This window comes from Rhinolophus hipposideros (genome assembly GCF_964194185.1).
Source record: "Rhinolophus hipposideros genome assembly, chromosome: X".
Taxonomy (NCBI): Eukaryota; Metazoa; Chordata; class Mammalia; order Chiroptera; family Rhinolophidae; genus Rhinolophus; species Rhinolophus hipposideros.
This window is the reverse complement of record NC_138046.1, coordinates 50244729-50261728: the sequence shown is the minus strand read 5'-3', so window position 1 is coordinate 50261728 and position 17000 is coordinate 50244729. Positions and strand designations below refer to the sequence as shown.

The following is a 17000-nucleotide window of genomic DNA, read 5'->3' as shown; positions in this document are numbered from 1 at the left end:
TTCTTTTTCCTCCACTTTACAAATGTTTGACATACTCCAGGGCTGAACTCTAAAGCTCTCTCTGACTCTCTTCCAAGATCACTTCATCCAGTCCCATAGCTCTAAATAGCATTAATAAGATAAGCACCCTGAATTTCCACGGCTAGCCCTCACCTCCTCTTGGAGCTCTAGACTCATAGCATATGGCACAGGCTCTGAAATTGGGCTGCCTGAGTTTGAATCCTGGCTCTACCTCTTACTATGTGATCTTGAGCGAGTTGTTTAGCATTTTCTTGCCTTCATTTCCTTTTCTAAATGAAAGAGGGTTTTTAATAATACCTGACCCTACAGAGCTGTTGTGAGAATTAAATGATCTAATATATGCAAAGCATCTGGGGCAGTATTTGGCACATAATAAGCATCAATAAATGTTAGTTGTTGTTGTTGTTATTCTTTCTGGATGTCTACTTGGCATCTCCTCTTGGCTGGTGCATCGGCATCTCAGACTTAACATAGCCAAAGCAGAACTCTTAATTTCTACCCCCAATCATTCCTCCTCCCCGCCTTTCCCTCATTTTGAGTACGTGGTACCACAAATTATCCAGTTGCTCAGGAAAAATCCAAGTGTCATCCTTTTGCCTCATTTCTTACATTCAATCCTCCAGCAGAGCTTGTCAAGCTCCCAGTTATATCCAGCATCTACCCACTTCTCTCTATCTCCCTTGCTGCCGGCCACCTTAGCTCCAACCAGTATCATCTCTCACCTGAATCCTTCTTCCACACAGATGCCAATGGGCTAATTAAGGAAGTTTTCCAGATCATGTCACTCTCCTGCTTAAAGCTGTTTAATGGTTTTCTGTTGGATTTAGACTAGAATCCAAACCCTCAGCAGGGTCTGTAAGGCCCTCAGGATCTGGCTTCTACCTATCTCTCCAAACTCATCTCCACATTCTCTGTCCTTCTTTAGGTTCTTAGTTCACACTAAACTAGTTCAAGCCTCAGGACCTTTGCACTAGCTGTGCCTTCTATCTGGAATGTCCTTCCCCTAAATCCTCATATGACTGGCTCCTTCTATCATTCAGAATTCAGGTTAAATGTCACAATGCCTCTTCCTCAGAAAAGCATTTCTGGACTACTTAATCGAAATTAGCTTCCCCATCACTGTTTTCTTTTCTTTAGAGCACTTTTGGCTATCTGAAAATATCTTATTTGTTCATTTGCTGACTATATTTTATCTCTCCGCCTCCGCTAGAATGTAAGCTCCGTGGGAGCAGGAAGCTTGTCTGTCCTGTTCACCAGTGTCCTCAGTGCCTGAGAGCGTCACAGGGTTAAGGAATTTATTTGTATAATGATTTCTCTTTTAAATTGTGGTAAAATACACATACCATAAAGTTTACCATTTTAATCATATTTAGTTTTACATTTCTGTGGCATTAAGTACATTCACATTTTTCTGCAACCATCATCACCATCCGTCTCCAGGACTCTTTTCATCTTTCAAAACTGAAACTCTGTACTCTAAAAAACAATAAACCCCTATTCTCTCCTCCCCCCACCCCCCCAGGCCCTGGAAACCATCATTCTACTTTCTGTCCTATAAATGTAACTACTCTCGGTACCTTATATAAGTGGTATCATACAATATGTGTCCTTTTTTGTGTCTGGCTTATTTCAATTAGCATAATGTCTTCAAGTTTCATCCATGTTTTAGGATGTGTCAGAAATTCTTTCCTTTTTAAGGCTGCACAATATTTCATCATATATACATACATATATACATATATATATATATATATATATATATATATATATATATATCACATTTTGTTTATCCATTCATTCATTGATGGACATTAGGGTTGTTTCCACCTTTTAGCTACTGTGAAAAATGATGCTATGAACATAGGTGTGCAAATATGTTTCAATCCCTGCTTTCAATTCTTTTGTGTATATAACCGAAATGAAATTGCTGCATCATATGGTGATTCTATGTTTAATTTTCTGAGGAACCACCATTCCATTTTCCACAGCAGCTGTACCATTTTACCGTCCCACTAGCAGTATATATGAGGGTTCTAATTTCTCCACCTCCTAGCTAACACTTGGTATTTTCTGTTGTTGTTGCTTTTTATAATGGATATGAAGTGGCATCTCATTGTAGTTTTGAGTTGCATTTCCCTAATGACTAGTGATCTTGGTCATCTTTTTATGTGCTCATTGCCATTTGTGTATGGTCTCTGGAGAAATGTCTATTCAAGTCTTTTGCCCACTTTTTAATTGGGTTGTTTGCTTTTTTTTGTTGTTAAGTTATAGGAGTTCTTTATATACTATGGATATAAATCCCTTATCAGATACATGATTTATAATTATTTTCTCTCATTTCATGGGTTGCCTTTTCATTATGTCAATAGTGTGCTTTGATGCATAACAGTTTTTAATTTTGATGAGATAGGATTGCTTTTTAAGGGCTAACAATTAGAGGAGAGACTGGGACTCAGCATGAGGCTTGGGGTGGTAAGGCTGTTGTTCAGAAGAGTGCAGTACACCAACAGTTCCGAAAGGATGTCATGGAGGGAAGTCCTTGGTAATCTGAAGTTCATGTTAGTCCCTGGAAACCCTGGGAAGGAAGGGCAAAAGAGAGGAGAATAATAATAGATAGCATTTGCTGAGATCTTACTATATACCAAGCACTGTGCTGAGCACCATATGTTCATTACCTCATTTAATTCTCCTAGAAATTCTGTGAGGTAAGTATTTTTATTAGCCCTAATGTATAGATGAGGAAACAGAGACAGAGAGATTAAGCAACTTACCCCAAGTCACACAGCTAGAAAGTGACAGAGCTGAAATTTAAACCCAGTCAGTCTGGTTCCAGAGCCTGTGCTCTTATCCACTGGCCTTCTGTACTAGACAAGTAAGGGAGATGTGGGACAGGTCATGGAGCACATTGTAGTTGTTAAAACTATGATGGAAAAACAAGTCACAGGTAGTAGCATGAAAGCATGCTTTCAAGAGTATGCTGAAAGAAATCAAAGGTATTATACTCTCAAGATCCATCCATGTTGTCACAAATGTTCCTATATCATCTTTCCTTACCGCCGAATAGTATTCCATTGTGTATAGATACCACAACTTCTTTATCCATTCATCTATCGAAGGACATTTTGGTTGTTTCCATGTCTTGGCCACCATAAACAAAGCTGCAATGAACATTGGAGTACACGTGTCTTTATGTATAAATGTTTTCAAATTTTTGGGGTAGATACCCAGGAGAGGGATTGCTGGGTCATATGGTAATTCTATTCATAATTTTTTGAGGAACCTCCACACTGCCTTCCATAACGGCTGCACCAGTCTGCATTCCCACCAACAGTGTATGAGGGTTCCTTTTTCTCCACAGCCTCTCCAACACTTGTGACTATTTGTCTTGTTGATCATAGCCATTCTGACTAAGTGAAATAAGTCAGACAGAAAAAGCAGAGAACCCTATGATTTCACTGATATGTGGTATATAAACCAAAAACAACAAAAGAACAAGACAAACAAATGAGAAACAAAAACTCATAGACACAGACAATAGTTTAGTGGTTACCAGAGGGTAAGGGGGAGGGGGGAGGGAGATGAGAGTAAGGGGGATCAAATATATGGTGATGGAAGGAGAACTGACTCTGGGTGGTGAACACACCGTGGGATTTATAGATGGTGTAATACAGAATTGTACATCTGAAATCTATGTAATTTCACTAACAATTGTCACCCCAATAATTTTTTTTAAAAAGAAGTCAAAGGTAGCCCTTTTTTATGAGGTGTGATAAAAAATATGGAGAATGCTTAAATTTTAAAAAAATGTATTACAGTAAAAGGCACATTGCCATTAATTTCCCTCATAATACTCCCCGTTCCACTTCGAACACACTTATCCCGTCATTCTTGCCACTTTCTGAAGCAGTTCTGGTAAGTCCGCTTTCATGAGTGTCTTTAGTTGCATTGTCTTGGCTGCCTCGATGTTCTGAATTGACTCAAAACATTTATCTTTCATGGTCATTTTGACCTTGGGGAAGAGCCAGAAGTCGCATGGTGCAAGATCTGGTGAATAAGGTGGATGAGGACACACCGTAATGTTTTTATTTGACAGAAATCACTGTACTAGAAGTGAAGTGTGACACGGAGCCTTTTTATTGTGATCACAAAATACAGTGAATGCTGCTGCCAAGTGCTATCAAACAGAAAGGCAGGGATCTTCAATGTGGGAAGCGGTGCATCAAACCTTAGTAACAATGTGTGAAAAGTTTCAACTTGTTTGGTGCAGTCAGTTGGGTGTGAGGTACGGTTGAGAGAAAGTGTGTTGTAAAATGTGCCATAAAACATCCTCCATCATGACAATGTTCTGTGTCACACATCGCTTCTGGTATGGCAATTTCTGTCAAATGAAAACATTACGGTGTGTCCTCATTTACCTTATTCACTGGATCTGGCACCATGTGACTTCCGGCTCTTCCCCAAAGTCAAAATGATTCAGGACATCGAGGCAGCCAAGACAGTGCAACTAAAGAAACTCACAAAAGAGGACTTCCAGAACTGCTTCAGAAAGTGGCAAGAACGATGGGGTACATGTGTTCAAAGCAAGGGGGAGTCTTTTGAGGGGGATTAATGGTAATGTGTCTTTTACTGTAATATTTTTTAAAAAAATTTAACCATTCTTTCTATTGTTTGATCATATCTCGTATATGTTGGCTCCACATAGGCAGTTTTATTTGTCAGAACAGAATAGAGTGGTGGTGAAGTTCATGGGCTTTGGCATCAGACAGACCTGGGCTTGAATCCCAGTGCTGCTCCTTACTAGCTAGTGACCTTAGGAAAGTTATTTAACTTCTCTGTGCCTCAGTTTCCTCATCTACAATCAAAGATGTTACCTCATAGAGTTATTTCGAAGATTTAATGAGATTGTGGATGTCACCTACATGGCACCATTACTGTCACCTAAAAAAGGCTCAGTAAATATAGGCTCTTGCTCCCCAATCAACCAGTGGTGTGCCCCCTCCCCCAGCTAGTCCACCCTAATCATCTGAATAAAGAGATTTCCCAGGCCAGGCTGAAGTAGTTGTATTTGAATAATTTCCTGGACTATCAAGGCCTATGAGTGGATAGATGACTAAAAGTGATTCCACCCAGAACAGAGAAAGGTTCTTCCTTCCCTAAGGACCCATTCCAACTGCCACCACCACCACCCCGCTCCCTTGACTTTGAGCCCCAGGAAATGCATTTTCTCACTGTCTTAGAACAACCACTTTGTCCTGGCTTTCGGTTACCTAGGATTGTGGAACTCAGAGTATCTGGCTAGGCAATCAAGATTTTTAAAAAAAATTTAAAAAGGACATTACATGCCTTTTTAAGTAAAGTTTAATCTGTGGGAACAGGAAGTGAAAACGATGGCTGTCTGGCTCAACAGCAGACACTGAGCAAGCCGAGGAGGGAGGACTGCACCAAAGACAAACTTCCCCAACTTCCCAGTTTTTTCTTGGCTGCCTCTGAATTGATTAATTTCAGAGAAACTGAAGAGGGTCCAAGGAAGAGCCATCAAAATGATTAATAAAAGTAAAAAGCTGCTGAATGGTGCTAGGTGCTCCTAGTGAAGCACAAGAAAAGGGGATGGGGAGGAGAATAGGGAGGGAGAGGCCCTGGAGGCTGAAAACAAGGCAGCCACCAGAGACTGCAGAGCGACAGTGAACTGTAGGAGGAAGGGGCAGGCAGCCTGGGCCCAGCTACCTCCATGACCTAGCATTGGGCCAGGCACTCTGGGAGATCAAAAGGAGCATAAGGCTTGACCTATGCTCACAAAGGTAGAGAGACAGGACTATGCTCACAAAAGAACAAATTACAGTCCAAGCCAAGAATATAAGCGCTGCAACAAGGCACTCACTCTCTGATATGTGCCAAATGACTGGTGCATGAGTGGTGCTCAGCATTCCTAGGAGGATGTGGCCTTATCAGGCAATAGGGCTGAGACCTCAGGGGAGGGACGTGATGTGGCTAGGCAGAGAAGAAAGAGAGCAACATAGGCCGGGGAAAACTGCAAGACCAAAATGCAGGAGGCAGGATAGAGGCAAAGAGAGTGAGGAGCCATACCTGGTGAAGTGAGCAATTCTCAGAACAGACTAGTGGGAGGTGGATGCCAGTGGAGGAGTTTGGATTTTATACTACAGGTAGAGGGCAGCCATTGAAGGTATATAAGCAGGTGAGTGTCATGGTGCCAGCCATGCTTTAGCAAGAGGGGTCTGTCTAGGTGCCATGGATTAGAGGTGGAGATAGGGAGACCAAACCTAAGACTCCAGCCCTTAAGAAACCTCCTACAGTTATGACCACTGAAAATGTGCTCAAGCACAGTCAAGACAAAGTCAGCTGGAGCCCAAGTGTCTCTCCAAAAGGAGCAGTCTGGGATCCAAACCCTGAGATCACAGCCTCAGTTTCCTCAGGCCCACTAAGCCCATGGAGCTGGTCACCATTCAAAGCACATCTCCGCATGCTTAGGCCTATACCAAGGACAGAATTCTGGGCAGATGATGTCTGTTACAAACAAAGAATTTGACTTTAGGTGGGAAATCCAATTTGTGGGAGCAGATGAAATCTTCTGAAACCAAGATCTGATTTCCAGAGCAAATGTCCTCTTGTCTTAATGAACAAGAGAAGGAGATAAGGAAAAGAAGAAGCTATAATTAGGCTCTTCTGCTACATAGGAGGCTTCTTGGATTACCAGGGAACTGCCTGCAGTGTGTTAACAAATGCCTCCCATTTCTGAGCCATGGCTTTTGAGGCAAAGAATACCATTAAATATCGATGCATCATTAGGAATGGTTGCAAAGTGCTCTTCAGCTCTTGTTATTCATTAGCCATCTCCATCTCCCACCTACTCTTCTCTCCCCTTCCTTCCCGCAGGCCCCCCTACCACGAGCCTGGCCAGGCTCATGTAGGTTGAAAAGATGAGAACTTGCAGACAGAAAGGTTAATAAATTGATTCCAGGTTAAACACAGCAAGTTACTGACAGGCCAGCAGTGAGAATGTTCTAGTCAGGCCTTTTGGGGCTTGGGGCTTTATCCCACTGTGATGTACAAACCAACTCCAGCTGTTCCTTGCAAAGCTACTTTTCCCCCTCCCCTGTCTGGTGAATGGCGGCCAGAGGAACAGAAATGGGGTCCATAAAAGTCAAAATGAAGAAAAGAGAAATTAGTGACAGACAGAAAAAGTGAATGGCAGAAGCCTGCCCATGCCTCCAGGCCTGGTATTCCTGAGCTCTGTGCTCTGCTCAGGTGGAGTTAGCATGGAGAAGAGCCAGGAACACTCTATCCAGAAGGCTATCGCTCCCTACCTGTATGGCCCTGGACAGTCATTTAGCCAACCTGATCCTCAGTTTCCTCAACTGTAAAACAGGGGTTAGCACAACCCTACATACCTCACAATGTTATTGTAAAGAACAAATGAAAGTCAACTGTAAAGCCCTGTGTACATGTGAAGGATTAACTGAGGCTGAGCCAGGAAAGGTCCTCAACCATCAAACTTTTTAGCCACCTACTTCTGTGTCAAACATCCCCACTATTAATCATACCTTTGGAGAAAGACATTGAAAGCATAGCTCTGGACAAAATGTAAACTGTTGGAAGGGGAATTCATTGGCCCATTAACACTCATGGGCACATTATCAAATATTCATTCATAAAATTAGCAGGGATCCCCCCAGGGCTTTGCAGGAGAGGTGGATTTAAACACCCTTTTTTTCCCTAGAGTTTTTCAAGGGACATTTTCCTCTGTGTGGTTCTTTCCTTCCCAAAAGCTCCAGGTGCATTCTTCTGTAGGTTTGCACCCCGGTGAGAAGAACTGGGAGGATGTTAGATTCTCCTTTGGGTTTTTGTTGTTGTTGTTGTTGTTGTTGGTCCAGGGGGACCTCAGGCACAGAGAGGTTAAGTGTCCATGACCATACAGAGACCTAACCAAGATGGAGAACCTATCAGAGGCACCCAGTCCTCTACTCAACCTAGGTAACTTTCCTATTGTGCATCCCGTTTCTCCTTTCCAAACTTCACCCCACTCACACTCCTACTCAGACAGAGGTGAGTAAAGGCTAGGAGGCCAGCTCCTGGCAGCAGTGTCTCAAACACAAGCCTGGAGTTCTTCATGGGAAAGAGCTGTAAGGGTGGCAACAGCAGCAGCAAGCACGTGGCATCTGACAGGCTCCCATTTAGCATCAGTTGAAACTGGTGTTTTGCTTCCTAACTCCAGGAGGGCAAACAGGCCTAAGATGCCAGCAGGGGTAGGAAATGAAGGCACATGAGGAAGCTATGGGCCATTCCCCAGAGTCTGTCAATTCAGCTCAGGAAGACTTCAAGGTCTTCCTGAGCCACTGGCCCTCTTTCTGCGGGGCTCCCTCTGTATAAGGGAGGTGAGTGAGGAGAGGCCAGCAGTGCAAAATATCTGTCTCTAGAGAAAGAAGAGGGAGAGGGAGAGGGAGAGAGAAGGAAAGAAAGAAAGGAAAGGAAGGAAGGAGGGAGGGAGGGAAGGACGGAGGTAGGGAAGAAAGAGAGAAGGAGAGAAAGAAAGGAAGAAAGGAGATGAAAAGAGGAAGCACCAGAGTGGTGCCTGAGCAACGCAAAGCTGATGGAGAAGTCCTCTTAGTCCTGGCCCTCAGGGGCCCCTCCTTTGGCCCTGCTCCCCAAGTCCTCCACAGGAGCATTCCTCTCCTCATGCCTGCTTTGGCTGTGCTTTGATGCAAGCTTGACCCAGAGGGCTTGTTAAATAGAGTCCTGGGGTCTGGAGTGGGGCCCAGAAATCAGCCCTTTCACAGCTGATTGGGATGCAGCTGAATCAAGGCCCACATCTGAGGAAACTCAGCACTGGGGCGCCCCCACCCCCACCCCATTGCACCCAAGGAAAAGTCCCTGGTCACTGTCTCAACCCCTCACAACTCTGCCCTCTGAGAGGTGACAGGCAATCTGATAGATTTATTCAGGTGAGTGCATTAACAGGCGCTAATGACTTAATGTGCTATCCATTCCAGATAACACGTGCAATTTACCAGGACCTTCTGGAGACTGGGCCTTAACCCAAACGAGAATTTCTGGCACAAGCAGCTGGGGGCCTGGTGAATTTGAGTCAGGGGAAGGCCCACATCACACCAAGCAGGCTGCCGGTGGCCTCTGGGACTGAGGGGTGCAGCTGATACTGCTGTGAGTCCTGCTGGGGAAATCCAGCATGACAAGACAGGCTCTCCCCACACACCTCCTCACCCCAACACTCCCAACTAGTCTACTCATTCTTTCTGCTCACTACTGTCTTCAATAGAGATAGTGGGTGAAAAGCAAGCAAGTCTGGGATAATTCGTTCATTCAGCACTTCTCAAGTGGGGCTCTCTACACCACTTATAGGGTACTCAGAGCTACATGATAAACATGGAGAATCTTTTTGGAATTTCCATTTATGCAAGGATTTTAGAGCTATGTAATACTTACATGGGAACTCAAACACCAGTGCTCCATGGAGTAGAATGTGAAAAATTCACATATGGTTTTGAAACAAAATGTGAAACTTTGAAAAAATGTGACACTTTTGGTTACTTTGGCCTTCACCTCCGGTCTCACTATATTCTGTTTTTAGAGATTGTATGTGTGTGTGCGTGTGTGTGTGTGTGTGTGTGTGTGTGTGTGTGTGTCTTTAAAGGCTGAGAGGCACTGCCAATTACCATTTGTGTTTACTTAAGTATAAACTAGTTTATGGGATTAACTAGGACTAGGACAAGAAAGGGATACATTTTGATGGGAGACAGAAATTGCTTCAGAAAACACCCAGAGCCTGAGGGACTGTCTAGGGATGGGCACTCAAAGAGTATCTAGGAAGAAAGGGACTTATTGAGGGGAGGTGTGGTGGGAAAAGGGAGAGGGGGGGGGAAAGCGGGAGGGGGGGGATGCACAAAGGAAATCTGTTCAACCAAGTGAGTAGGTAAGTGAGATGAGCAGAAGCAGGGAAGGCTGAGGAACCAGCAAAGTCAAACAGGCCTGGGCTTTGGAGATGCAAATAGTGTCCCCCTGACTCCAAGCACCAGAGAAGAGCCAAGAACTGAGTGACCCCATTCGGGTCACAGGGCACCACTGTAGGATGACCCCCAGTTCTGACCTGGGGACTCCCTTCCCATGACTGGGCACTTCCCCAGCAAATTGTGTCAGGGGAGGGGAGCATGACTACCGACAGGGAATCTGGGAGCTAGCTGGGACCCGAGAAACTACTAGCAAGCAGTAAGGCCTGCTCAGCAGCTGCATTTGAGGGGAGAGGGCATCAGCTAGCTTGGGAAAGAGCTGGCTGGCAGTTTGCAGCTCTGCAGCCCAGAGTTGCTCCCTACAGTGCCTCCCAGCCCGCACGGGGCAGGCAGGCTCAGCTAGCACACAAAGGGCTGCTAAAAAGCCCTCTTAACGTAATTGCCCAGTCTTTTGTCCTCCTTCCTCTTAGTGAGGAAACTTTAGAAATGGCCCTTTCCTTCTCCATTTTTCTCTGGCGTTCTCTCTGTCATCCAGCTTTCCTGCTAGGTACCAGTTTCCCCAGTAGCTCAGGACCATCCCTCTCCCTTTTTCTCCACCCACTCTCCCAAACACCAGGGTTCTGTTTGGCCCCAGATGCTTTAGGATGGGTGGGTGTCTTGCTGAAAGGCAAGGTGGAGAATAAAGGGCTGGGGGCTGAAAAATGCTAAAGTGGGCTTCCTCCTTAATCTTTCTGATTATGCCACCCCTCCTTCTACTATCCCAGGGGGGTTCCTCTTGCTGCCTTAGGCGGAAGCACTTCATACTCTGGCCAGGGACGACACCCTTCTCTTCACTTATTCATCTTTTCCTGGGTGCTAATGAGTAGCTGGGTTGCTGCAGCAGAGGCAGGCGGCTTAGTACGACTCTAGGAAAGCCAGCAGGCTGTCTCCGCTATGAAATCTGAGTTGAAGGCTTGTAGTCACAGCCTTTTTGGAGACACTATTGCTGTTGTAGTCAAATTGGCATGGGTCCAAATCCTGGATTAGGCTCTACTACCGTGTTTCCCCGAAAATAAGACCGGGTCTTATATTAAGTCGTGCTCCAAAAGACGCATTAGGGCTTATGTTCAGGGGATGTCATCCTGAAAAATCATGCTAGGGTTTATTTTCCTGTTAGGTCCTATTTTCGGGGAAACACCGTAGGTGCGCGACCTTGTGGAGATTACTTAAGCCTTCGTTTTCCTCTGAGTCTTTGTTTCCCCTTACGGTAGTCAGAATCACAGCACCTACCCTCTCAGGTTTATTGTGAGGATTAAATGTGATAATGCATGCAAAATGCTAGCACAGTGCCTGGTCCGTAATAAGTGTTCGATCAAAGTTAGCAATCATTATCATTACTATTAATTATCATTACGTGGTTAGAATTCAGCTTCCACTACTTGCTGCAGTGTGAGTCTTGGCTTCCTCCTCCGTAAAATAAGGTGATGCTCCCTAAGTAAGTGGGTTGTGGTGATCATGAAATGAGTTCATACATGTAAAGCTCTCAGGGCTGGCTGGAGGTCCTACCAGGGGAGTGAAAGTAATTGTATTCCCTGGGATGAAGAACCATCCTTCTTTTCTTAGGAGTGTTTACAGAGCACCCAGCTTGCAGTGAGTGATGAGTCGATAAATGGTAGTCAGTATTAGTATTATTGCTGGAAGCCAAGAGAGTCTCTGTCCATTTATCCCCGGATTATTAGTTAGCGGTGAGTAGTTAAGCGATGATTTCCATCCAGGGTGCCATGAGGCTGGGCTGCCTCCCTCCACTCTGTGCGGGGGAGGAAAATAGTGCCGCTTATTAGCTTCATCTCAATGTATTGGTTTCAATAGGAAATAGACTTCTGGCTGGGAGATCTTCATTTGTCTTCCAATTGTCATGAGATTTGAAGAGATTGGACTTTTACCCCAAGGGGATATTCCTCACTAAATTTCAGTGCAACTGGATCGAGGGTCCCAGTTTTACACACAAGTGTGAATTTTGCTGCATTATGGCACAAGGTTAAGAATGTTGAAGAACCTTCTCTGTACCCTGCCTCCTGCTCTCCCTCCTCCCTCATTTCTGTTGAGCATAGGGAGTGCAAAGCTTGTCAAACAAACAAACAACCCCCTCCCCAAATCCTACTTTTATGATTCTCTGGCAAGGGGTGGGTAGTTCTCCTTTTGGAAATGAAATCAGCCATGTGCATGCAGGCTTGAGAACTCATTTTGACCAAGAGCCAGAAACAATGCAAATGCCCCATCTCTTCAGATTGAAATTGAACAGAATAAGAACAAAACCAGAAGCCTTTTAGTAGATGACTAGAAGGAAGATTGGTCTTGAAAAAGAATGACAGGTACCATTTTCCGAGACCTTTTACATCCATTATCTCATTTAACACTCCCAATGACTCTAGGAGGTAGGTTTTGCCATCATCTCCATCTCACAGTTAAGGCTCAGAGAAATTAAGTGACTTACCTTAGGTCACACCTCTAATAAGGAGCAGATTCCAAAAGCTGTACACTTAATCACTATTCTAAACTAGACAGTGCCTCACTGGTCAGTCAGGAACCCTCACACATGCATTTGTCCAGTGACACAGTCACTCCCAATACTCTCTCCACCTTCACTACCCCTTTTTTTAGTTTTCTTTACTGCACAGCAGATTGACTGGAGCCCAAACATATGCTTCCAGTGAGCCCAGCAAGCAGCGGAAGAGGGCTAATCAAGAATCATAAAATGCATCTAATTATTAACCCATTGCATTTTACTCTAAGAACTTATATAAACTTGTTCATACCTGTGTTATTAGTATTAAAAAGGAACAAAGTGAGTAAGGATCAGGGGACTCCGGAGAGGATTTCCCCTACCAGAGACACCATCCCAAGGAAACCAGTCAGGGACTGTCTGGCTGCAAATAGCATTATGCACACTGGACAGCTGGTTCGCGGCTCCCTCTCCAGTCCCTGGAGACAGGAGGCTGACTCTTCCCTGCTTCTCTTCACCTCTCTTGTTTGGAAGGATTGGAAATCAAGTCTGAGTCACTTCTCTGGCTAGACGTCTTCTTCTTCTTTTTCTCCTTTTTTTTTTGTACTAGCTCAGCATGTCTGTGGCCCCACATGTGGGGTGTGTGTGTGTGTGTGTGTGTGTGTGTGTGTGTGTTGTGCTCCTCAAAGCATCTTTTTGGGTGTGGGTCTGCCTGAGCATTTGCCAGAAATGCTGTTTCTCTCCCTGTGTGTCTTTCCTTCTACTCACCATCCATTTTTAATAATTCTATCAGCTTGTTTTCCCAGTCTAGGCTACCCCCATCCAGATGCAGGGAATTTCCATCCTTTTCTTCACAGGAGGGAGTGCCAGGAAGGAAGCAAAAAGTATGTTCAGAGGATGGATGGCCAAATCTGCTAGTCAGCTACTCCACCGCTGAGCCCAGCTGCGAGGAGCCACAGAGCCCTGCGCCAGGAGCTCTGTATCCTGGAAATTCCACGCTGCTGACAAGACCATCCTCTGGCCCCACCATTGCCCCTCAATAGCCCTCCAGCCTCTTCCGAGGCTTTACCCAAATGCTTAATTAGCACTGCAGGAGAGGACAAGATTCCAACAGTAATGGGTCACTTTTCCCAACAGCCCTCCTTCCAGAGTCCAGGCACACAGAGAAATTGAGAAGGGCTCACTTTTTACGTTAGAACTGCTGAGGCCCAGATATGCCAATGTTAGCTATCTCTCCAAGGTGCCTCCAACACTGGGAAATTCACTGTGCGTTTGGCAGTACCAGAGGCTCTTCAACCCCACTGCTTCCTTCTGCTTTTCTCTTTCCTGGCCCCAACTTTTCCCTTCCAGACCTAATGTCCAGCTTCCCAGTCCTTCTGGGTCCCCACTGGGGCTGCCCTTTGGGGAAAAGGGAGAAAGGTCTTTCTTTTTGGTCCCCGAACTCCTCCAAAGGGGTCTGGAGCGAGCTGGGAGACCAAGAGCCTTTCTTGAATCTAGGCTGCTGCTACATGTTTAGTATTCATAGTGTGTCTCTAAAAAATGTCCTGTGATCATTCATCAGCCACTGTGCTGTGTGCCTAGCTACTCTCTTTCGGGGTGTGTGTGTGTGTGTGTGTGTGTGTGTGTACGCGCGCGCGCGCGCGCGCGCACGCGCGCGAGAGACCCTCCCTCCATCTGCTGGTGAACACACACACACACACACACACACACACACCCTTTAGCCTCCTTTCCTTCTCACCCAACCAATCGCATGGTCTAAGTGGACCTCTGCTACTAGCTGGCAGATCTCTCCCTTCCTGAGGTGGGCTCCTGGGCTGGGCCTGGGATCGAAACAGCTCGCACTCCCGGGCTGGGGAGAGGCGCTGCGAGCAGGAGCCAGAGAGGAAACTCAAGGTGCGTGTGGATGTTGGAGGGGAGGAGCTGCAGGGAGGGCAACCCCAGCAGAAGGCGAGCTAACGGGTGAGGGGTTGCTCAAGGAAGCAAGGTCAGGGGCCCGGGATGGAGTACCTCAGCGAGCGTTCTGGTTGCTGCTTCTTCTCTGCAGTTCACTCCCCCACCCTTCCCTGGTTCACTTTGGAAATTGGTTTGCTCTCTTAGCTGCCAGCAGTTCCCGGCAGAGCCCAGCCGGAACGGTCAGGTTCAAGAAGTGAGGCAGCGCCGGACTGGGTGGCTGGGTGGCGTCTTGGGAGATTCTTTACCCAATTGTGAATTTTGTGCTTATTTTTAGTTGTGACCCGAACTGGGAGCTGTGCCTTTAAGCCGCCTTTCCATTTGGGGAAACCGACGCCAGCACTCGAGGGTCGGGTAGCGCCGGAAAGGCCCCTCGTTCTGCACTCCCCTCTTTCCCCCCTCCCTTTCCCCCTCTCCCCCGCCTCTTATCCCCTCCCCTCCTCGGCCGTCCGGCCGCCTCCCCGCCTTCCGTCACCTCGCCGCCTGCCGCACTCCTGGAGCGAGCGAGCGACGAGCGAGCCACGGCGATGGTGCCGCCCGCGGCGCAGCCATGGAGCCCGCCGGAGGAGCCCGCGCGCTCTGCTGCCAGCCTGCCCGCAGCCCGCCGCCTGCGCGCCAGCTCCCCGCGTCCCGGGCCGGCCGCTGCCGCCCCGCCAACCTCCGCATGCCCCGCCGCCCGGCGCCACTGAGCCCCACGCCTGTGCAGAGCTCAGGGACACGGGCGCCCTAGTCCCGCCGCTGTCGCCGCCGCCGCCGCCGCCGCGCCGCCGCCGCGCCAGGGAAGAGGAGGAGGAGGAAGGTAAGAGGCGCGCTGCCTTCAGGGGGGCGCGCCCGCAGTCTCAGCCCGGCCAGGGGTGGGTCGCGGCGGAAACGTGTGGCCCCGGGCGGCTCAGGAGCGATTGACGCTTAGGCGCCTCCGGGAGCCGTGGCCAGGGCAGGGGTCGCCGAGCGTCGGGCCGCCCGGAGTTTGGGCGGGTATGGGCAGCGGCCAGGTGCGTGCCCATGCCCCAGTGCATCGCCGGCTTGGCGGGCTCGCCTCAGCTGCCGGGGTTGCAGCGGGAGATGTCGAGCGCAGGGGAGTGCCGCTCATTATGGAGCCTTTGTGTGAGCGACGGAGCCTTGGGCACAGTTGGGAAAGCTGGCGAGACGTAGGGCCTGGCTACTGGGAGGTGGCCACTTAACCTGTGTGCCCGGAGAAGCCCGAGCGCCAGGGCTGCCAGAAACAGCTGTCTGAAGCATGTGCGTGATTCCCGGGGCCATATTCACACGCGGACACCGACGCACAGCCGCACCATATACCCGGCGCTCAGCTACACAGTCACCCCCATCCAAAGACGAAACACACACACACACACACACACACACACAGAGCTACACTTGCCCATTCCCACCAGGATACTGATAAAGCAGTCACCCAAAAGCATACAGCTACAGCTACACGCACCCCCACCCCAGCGCCGCTAAACACTCTGTCTCCCCCCCTCTACTCCCCAGCCTGGTGCTTTGGACAGTGTGTATATGAGTGTGTATGTGTATTGTCTCAGAATGTACCTTAGAAACTACATGACAACTGCACATTACTGCAGATCCACTACCTGCTGTCCCCAACCCACGCAAACACACAGCCAACCCTCAACCTAAGCTACCATGGACACCTCCGCCAAGACCCTTAGAACTCCATTCTGGTAAAAAGCGTTCCCAACTCTTGTAGTCGTGCCTGTCCATACCCGGGCTCCTGGGCCTCCCGGGCACACACACGCCCATACACACACACTGAATCCACTGCAGGGGCAAATGCTTGACACCTTCCCCCAGAAGCAGCTGCCACCAAAGAGCCTTTGATTACAGTGCACACTGAATGCAGCCAGACCTGCCCCCTGCCCTTGGCGTCTCAGTCAGCTGCAGAGCCCTGGAGTCCTCGGGTGGTCTCAGCCTCTTGCAGCTCTGATGGAGGGTGGAGTAGTCTCTGGACTCCTGCTTGCTGGAGAAATTGCTGTAAGACCAAGGCTCCCTCGGGGGCGCCCTTCTGGGGTGGAAGGTGGGGAGACTCTGCTGATCAGAGAGAAGCTCCAAGTGAGTTTTCCCCGCTGGAAGGCTGGGATAAAGGCGCACATTTTGGCCAGGAGGGCCGGGGTGGGGAGGCAGTTCAGCCACCGGGGCCCTCAGCTGGGAGACCCTGCCTCTCCCCCCCCCCTTTCCTGCTGGTCAGACTCACTTCAGGAGAAGCCCGGAGAACCCAGCTCCCAGCTTCCTGGTTGCTGAGAGAGGCTTCCCTGGAAGCTTTTGCTATTTCCACTGAGCTAAAGGCTCTCAGCTTTCCCCCGAGAGACTTCAACAAGACTTGGCCATGCCTGAGCAGACATGCCAGCTTCCACCTAATTTTGTGGCTTATTTTTTTTCATGTGAGAGAAGCAATTCAACCTCAGCAGTTTGGCATGAGGGTACCTCTGCGGTGCAATAACCCATGATGTGTGTGTGGAGGGGGAAGCAAAATTGGGGGGGGTGCGGCTAGTGCGTTCGGATAGTGCGTTTGACTGGTTTAAGTAGAGACCGGGAGCCAGACTATAGCC

The 17000-nt window shown here is 47.9% G+C and overlaps 1 protein-coding gene across 6 annotated transcripts in view; it reads left to right on the top strand.

The window, feature by feature from the left end:
* Nucleotides 1-14235: 14235 nt before the first annotated feature.
* FRMPD3 (FERM and PDZ domain containing 3) overlaps nucleotides 14236-17000 on the top strand; it is a 141127-nt gene continuing 138362 nt past the window's right edge. For all 6 annotated transcript variants that reach the window (XM_081042954.1, XM_081042953.1, XM_081042956.1 and 3 more), the window contains exons 1-2: nucleotides 14236-14373; nucleotides 14708-15229. The gene's annotated coding sequence lies outside the window, so the exon portion shown is untranslated. The remainder of the gene's footprint in view (nucleotides 14374-14707; nucleotides 15230-17000) is intronic.